The following is a 7,294-nucleotide window of genomic DNA, read 5'->3' on the forward strand; positions in this document are numbered from 1 at the left end:
TCACAGCATCAGAGCAATCCATGTTGCAGTACATATCATCCGATTGAAGAGGGCTACCCAAACTTATTATGGAATAATGATACACAACATTGGGAAGCATCTCAAGAAGAATATCAAAAGGGTGAGATATTTGGAGAGGATGCACTTCAGTTGCAAAAAGTATTGGCTAATTTTATTGAAGCAACCGATGTCCGTGTCCAAAATATTGAGACCACACTAAGGTGTCATGAAGCCTCCTTTAAAAACCTTGAGCATCAATTAGGAGGGATACTTGAAACACTCTCCAAGGAACAACAAGTATTTGAGCATGCAATTCAAGTTCCTTATAGAAATGATGTGGTAGTGAACGACAATGAAGAAGTTGGGCAAATTGATTACATTGGTGTAGATAATGAAAAGAAAGAAGTTGAATGCCATTTTGAGATTTTGGATTATGTGAATGAAGATTGTGCTTGTGAGCAAGAAAATTTTCAAGGGGATTTACTAGTGTCATGGTCCTTTCAAGCCAAAAATACACAAGAAGAAGTGAATCCTAAGGTAATAGAAAAAGCACCTTTCTTTGGGATTGATCAACTCATAAATTGCAAGAAAGAGATTTCGGGTTTCGAAGAAGATGTAGGCAGGAGATTGAAGCCATCCACTGACCCACATGTTCTAAGCTTGGACAATTCCCAACACAAATTGTTTCCTCTGAGACCAAAGGTAAGATGGTTGGACTCTCCAACAAATATACTGCCCCAGCAAGTAGATTTTTGGTTTAAAGGAAGTAGCTATGCAATGTGGAGTTGGGTGGAACACAATCTTTTCAAGACCCCATAAGGTAAGGAAGACGTACATCAAGCTAAGTGACGTAAAACAAGCGCTACTTGGGAGGTAACCCAAGTTTTTAATGTTTTTCTATTTTTTAGTTAGTATTTGCATGAATAAGGCTTTAAGTGTTGGTATCTTGATACTTAGATGCTTTTACTGTGATTTTCTTGTGGACATTGTGGTGTTATCATGTGCCTAATCGTGTGTGGCGAAGAATCTTGCTCTTTTGAGTGTGTTTTTCATGTTTTCTCTGGTTAAAATTGCATTGTTAGGTAGCCTCTAAGTGTATATCTGTATTCAGGAAATTTCTACAGAGCCTGCAAAGTTTTCTAAGTGTCGAGAGAAAACGCACGCCCGTATGGAATTTCTGCAAGGGCGTGCGTTTTCATTCAGAGCTCATCAAGAGACGGCACAGGGCCGTGAACTTGCCCCTGTGAGCGACCATGTGATGGTCCAAGCCCGTGCGGAATTTCTGCAAGGGCGTGTGTTTCCCTGTGAGACTTAGAGATTTTTCTTAAGAAGATACAGGGACGTGGACTCGCCCCTGTGGATGATTCTATCAACAAACGCACGAGCGTGGGTAATTTCAGCACGCCCGTGTGGTTCTCTACAAAAAATTTCTCCTCCATCCCAAGAAGACACTGGGGCGTGCATCTACCCCTGTGAATTACACAGTAGGGATCCATGGCCGTGTGGAATTTTTGTACTGCTGTGTGAAACACTTAGAGAATTTCCTCGGTTGGACAGAGAAGGCACAGGGGTGTGCGTCTGCCCCTGTGGGTCGGGCGCACGGGCGTGGGAATTTTCTGTACGCCCGTGTGGATGCGTTTAGAAGCATAGGGTGTCATCTCGAGAAACCAGAGGGGCATGCGTCTGTCCCTGTGGGTCTCTCATGTTGAGTCACACGGGTGTGGGCAATTTCCATACGCTCGTGTGGATGTACAGGACTCAAAAGGCTGCGTTTTCTCTTTATAAATTTATTTTGGCTTTTCATCTTTTCACTCACAAACATTCTGAAAACGCATCGTTGCACTCTCTAGATCTCTCACCGTCATTTTAGAAGGTTGTTACTTGAGTTTCCCGGCCATTTTCTATTCTTTCATTCTCATTTCATCGGTAAGCTTCTCTTTCTCTTTTCTTCGCCCAATTTTCATTTATTTTGCAGCACTAGCATCATCTTCACCAGTAGCGGTAACAAATGCACCAGCAATTCACACCGACACTTGAGGCATCTTTACCTTCTTTGTTTATATTTTTTGTATTTTATTTTTGCAATTTATTTTGGACACGTAGACTCAGAAAGGATCTTTCTTCTGAGTTTATCTTTTATTTTTGTCCCGAGTTGTATTTCATTGCTATATATTTTATATGCTAGAGTTGTTTTTGTTTATTGAGTTTCAGTGAACCACCTTGTGTATGTGTGCAGATAATCTTGTCAGTATGGGAATTGAGAACTAGTCATGGACACAGTCAAGGTGTTTTACACTTGGCCGTGTGTGCTTCACAACCTGGTGGAACTTCACTCCCAAGGACTTAGCTCCATCAAACACACCCCTAGGAGTCAGGGGAGTATTGTTTCCATTGCCCACTCCCACATGTGTTTTAAGTTGTATTACTTTTAATGTGCTTGCATGCGTACATTGAGGGCAATGTACATCTTAAGTGTGGGGGGGAGTTCACATTGCATATGTCCTTTATATAAATTTTGATTGACATACATGCTCACGTAGCCAATGGTGGTGCACCGCAGTTGTAATGATTGTATTCTTGAGTTTAGGAGAATTTTAACATTGGATGTTTTCATGCTCTAGTTTGTTCTTGAATTTCTAGGAATTTTTGCCCGATTGACATTTGTTGCACCACTCGCTCATGAAAATCTTTTGGAAACTGAAGTTTGATGTTTAAGAGACAAATTAATTTTGTTTCTTGTGTTATCTTGCTAATAAAAGAAAAAAAATTGGAAAAAGGAAAAGAAAGAACAAAATAGTTTTATTGTTTAGTTGTGATTGTTCGGTGGAAAAAGCTACCACCTATGAAGTATGAAGCTACTCTCATAAGTCAGATACTAGTTAGCCCTAATGAGAGAAAGAGCTATCTCATAGGATGAGTGAAAGCTACCACCCCGGTAGAAAGAGCTACCACCTTGAAAGTGTAAAAGCCACCTTAGCGGTAGCTTTGGAAAGGGCTACCTTTGAGGATGTGTGAAGCTACTACAATTTTTTTAATTTTTGTCGCTTTGCATAGATAAATAAGTCCCTTATACTTAGAACTTCGAGGAGTATAATTTAGGTTGACTTGAGTGAGTTTACACACACTTACATGATTTTGGGTTTGTTGTCCTTTTTGATTCAAGTTTTTAGCTAGAGCATTGATTTTTCATATTTAGTGTTGAAATTCCCCTTACTTGTAGAATGCTTTCCTTGCATGCTTTGGTGAACCTAAGGCCGAGCACTTTCATTATTTCCTTCTTCTATGCTTCAATGTTTTTTTTCCTTGAGTACAAGTAAAAGCTTAAGTGTGGGGGAGTTTTATAAGTGCTTGCGTGATAAGAATGCGAAGTGTTCTTTCCTTATGATGAGCATTACTTTTATCAGGTTTTAGCGCTAATACTTGTGCATTTGTGTTACTTTCATGCATATAGGGTTGTGAAGCTAAGTATTGAAGAAAGAAGATAAAAGTAGATTGTAATCGCATTGTTTGGTGGAATCTTGGAAGGAACAAACGCGAAGACACAAGTGGCACTCCAAGATACGTGAATGTGTGCCAACCTCCATGAACTTAAGTCACTACAATGGATTAAAGATGCACAAAGGCAGTCACATTTGTGTATCCAGGCTCATGCATTGATGACAAGATCTCTGCCAATGAAGCTTTTGATTGAAGAAGACGTGCGATCTACGACATAAATGTGTGCTCGTTTATGTTGCCTCGATGAAGAGTGTGGAATTGGGAGTGTTCTGGGCGGCTATTATAGCAGTACTGTTCACAACCGGCCGAAAATGAAAGAATCCACATGGGCGTGTGGAAATTCCCCATGCCCGTATGGAAATTCCACAGGCCCATGGGAAACATCCATAGGGGCATGTGGATGCCCAATTCAAGCCCCATTTAAGTCGCGATTCAGCCTGATTTTAGGGATCTTTTTCACCTCTTCTCTTCCACTTTTCTCCATCGTTTGGGAGGCCATTAGGTAGGGTTTCGAGAGGCTTTTGTCACTTCTTAGGAGTGGTTTGAAGGATTCGATATCACGATTTACTTGGAAGAAGATTATTGGGGGAGCTTTCGTCGGTATAGATACGGTGAGGTGTGCCCTACGCCGGATAAGGGAATCCTTGGAGAAGACCCAACGACTCTACAAGACCATCGACACGAACATCGAGGGGTTTTTCTATGGATTACTTGTTTTTACATTTGATTTCATTATTGATTGTAACTAGCTCCATAGAGAGCTAAACCCCTAGTTGGTACTTGGATTTGTGAACCCTAGGATGTTATTGTTTCTTTAAACCTTTTATTATGCTTTCCTTAATTGATGTTTTAAATTCAGTTCCAATCTTGAATTCTTGTTGAATGATTTCTTCCTTAGAGTGACACTAGGGTTGAGAGTCTGTGTTGGTAACCTTTGTGGATGGGTGACATGCCATGAGGATTAGACGAAGCTAGATTGGAGAGGGTTGAGAGGGTGAGTTGATAGATAGCGGAGCATCTCTTTTCCCCTTCAATTTGATTCACTCTACCTCCATGTTCCAAGAGTTCTTTGTGGTAGTAGTAGAGTGAACGGGCTAAGGGATCACCTTCCACTGGGGCGTAGTTGCAAAGGCAACGGAGTGAAGCGCTGAAGTGATTTTAGCATGTAGGGCTTAATTGTGACTTGGACCTTCTGCCTGGACCAAAGGGTTAGGTCTACACATAGGAATAGGGTTTATTACTTGGAATACCTAGAGCGTCTTGCAATTGTACACTGTGCAAGGTGTTGAGACTAATCTGTTTCTCCACCGAGACCTGGTGTAGAGTTAGTCATGGTTGACCTTAGATTTGGGACCATGTATCTTAGGATCTCCATGACTCATTAATACATTAGTTAGGAAGCATAATAGTCAGTTTTGCACTTGAGATGATTATCTTAGGTGGAATAGTATCCAAGTACCCCACTTCTATCGATTGCCTTATCTCTCAGTTACCTGCGTTTCTTTTTCTTGTTTCTTTTACTCTTGCTTACACCATACCTTATCAACACAATCATTGTTTGTATTAACTTGGTTAAGTAGCAATTTAAGTATTTTTACTCCCTACTCCCTCTGGATACGATAGCCCACTCACCTGGGAATTTATTACTCGACAAACCTGTGCACTTGCGGGTAACACGCAAGGGGTGTTGTCGAATGTCTATTGTTCGGTCCGCCAATTGAAGTGTAATCCGAGTGGGCCTAGGCTCTCCTAAGCCTAGCTTTTGAAAGAAAGAATAAGGAATGACGTTGATGCTAGCCCCTGAGTCTGCCAATGCCTTTTCTTCACCTAAAAACCTAATTTGCAAGGAATGGTAAAGCTTCCATGGTCCTTCTTCTTGTTCGGCATATTCTTTTGCAACATCGCCGAACATGAAGCATCTAAGATCACAGATGCACTCTCCTCCTACTTCCTTGGTCAAGAGGTCATTCAAAATCTTTGCATAGCCAGGCATTCGAGACAACGCCTCCATAAATGTGATGTTGAAGTGTGACTGTTTGAATAGACCCAAAAACTTCATGTATTGCTCATCATTTTGGTTGTTTTCCAACCTTGAAGGGTAAGGGATTCTTGGCTTGTAAGGTGGCGCTGCCACCTCTTTCTTTTTTGTTGGCTCTTTCCTTGACATGTCCGAATATGCGCATAACCCGCAAGTGCACGGGTGTTGAAGTAATAATTACACCGGTGAGTAGGTAGTTGAATCTACAGGGAACAGAAGTATTAGTCTTAACAACTTCTCAGTTATCTAGTCAGATTCAATGAATATGGTGGAATGAACTGATTACAAGAATTAATTAACAAACAAGTGAATGGACAAGAAAAGGAGTAGAGGAGTTCAAGTACTCGGGCGATGCTCCACCTAGGATCTCTCACGAGGCTTGATAAGTGCTTGTGTGTTAAGAATGCAAAGTGTTCTTTCCTTACAATGAGCATTACTTTTATTTGGTTTAAGCGCTAATACATGTGTATTTGTGTTCTTTTGCGCAGGTAGGGTTGTGAAGATAGGTTTTAAGAAAAGAAGACAAAAGTAGATCCTGAATGCACTATTTGATGAAATCTTGGAAGGAACAAACACGAAGACACAAGTTGGGCTCAAAGATACATGAATGTGTGCCAACCTCTATGTATTCAAGCAATTACAATGATTTGGAGGGGCATAAGGGCGGTCACATTTGTGTATCCCGACTTGTTCTAGCAAGATGATCACCAATGAACCCGTTTATTAAAGAAGTGACATGATCTACGGCATAAATGTGTGCCCGTTTATGTTGCCTCGATGAAAAGTGGATTCAGGAGTGATTTGGAGGGGCACAAGGGCAGTCACATACTGTAGTAAATCACTGAAGCAATTTATTATAGCAGTTAATGTTCACAGCCAGCAGAAAATCAAAAATTCAGAGAATCCACACGGGCGTGTAGAAATTCCACACGCCCGTGGAGAAATTCCACAGGGGCGTATAGAACATCCACACGCCCGTGTGGATGCCCGATTCCAGCCCTTGTGACGAGTAGAGGACTTTGCACAAGACCTTCGCCACAATTAACGAGGGGGTTTTTCTATGGATGCTTTGTTTTTACATTTGATTTCATTGATTGTATCTAGCTCTATGGAGAGCTAAACCCCTAGTGGGTACTTGGGTATTTGTGAACCTTAGGATGTATTCGTTTCATTGAACCTCTTTATTATGCTTTTAATTAATTGATGTTTATTGTGAGTTCCAATCTTGGAGACTTGATTGTATGAATACTCCCCTAGAGTGACACTAGGGTTGAAAGTTCTTCTTGGTAACTCTTGTGGGTGAGTGACACACCATGAGAGTTAGACAAAGATAGATTGGAGAGGGTTGAGAGGGTGAGTTGAGAGGTAGCAGAGCATCCCCTTTCCCATCCGGTGTGATCTATCCTACCTCCACGTTCCAAGAGTTCTTTGTGGTCATAGTAGAGTGAATGGGCTAAGAGATGACCTTCCACTTGGGCTTAGTTGCGAGTGCAACAGAGTGAAGCGTTGAAGTGATTTTAGCATCTAGGGCTTAATTATGGCTAGGGACCTTTTACCTGGACCAATGTGTTAGGACTATACATAGGAATAGGGTTTATCACTTTGAATCCCTAGAGCTCATTGCAATTCTATGCGAGTGCGAGGTTGAGAGGTTATTCATTCTTTCCTTCGAGACATGTATGGAGTTAGGCATGGTTGACCTTCGACTTGGGATCATGTAATTAAGGATTTTCATGACTCATTGTTGCATCAATTAGG

The sequence above is a fragment of the Dioscorea cayenensis genome, chromosome 19 (genome assembly GCF_009730915.1).
Source record: "Dioscorea cayenensis subsp. rotundata cultivar TDr96_F1 chromosome 19, TDr96_F1_v2_PseudoChromosome.rev07_lg8_w22 25.fasta, whole genome shotgun sequence".
Lineage (NCBI taxonomy): Eukaryota > Viridiplantae > Streptophyta > Magnoliopsida > Dioscoreales > Dioscoreaceae > Dioscorea > Dioscorea cayenensis.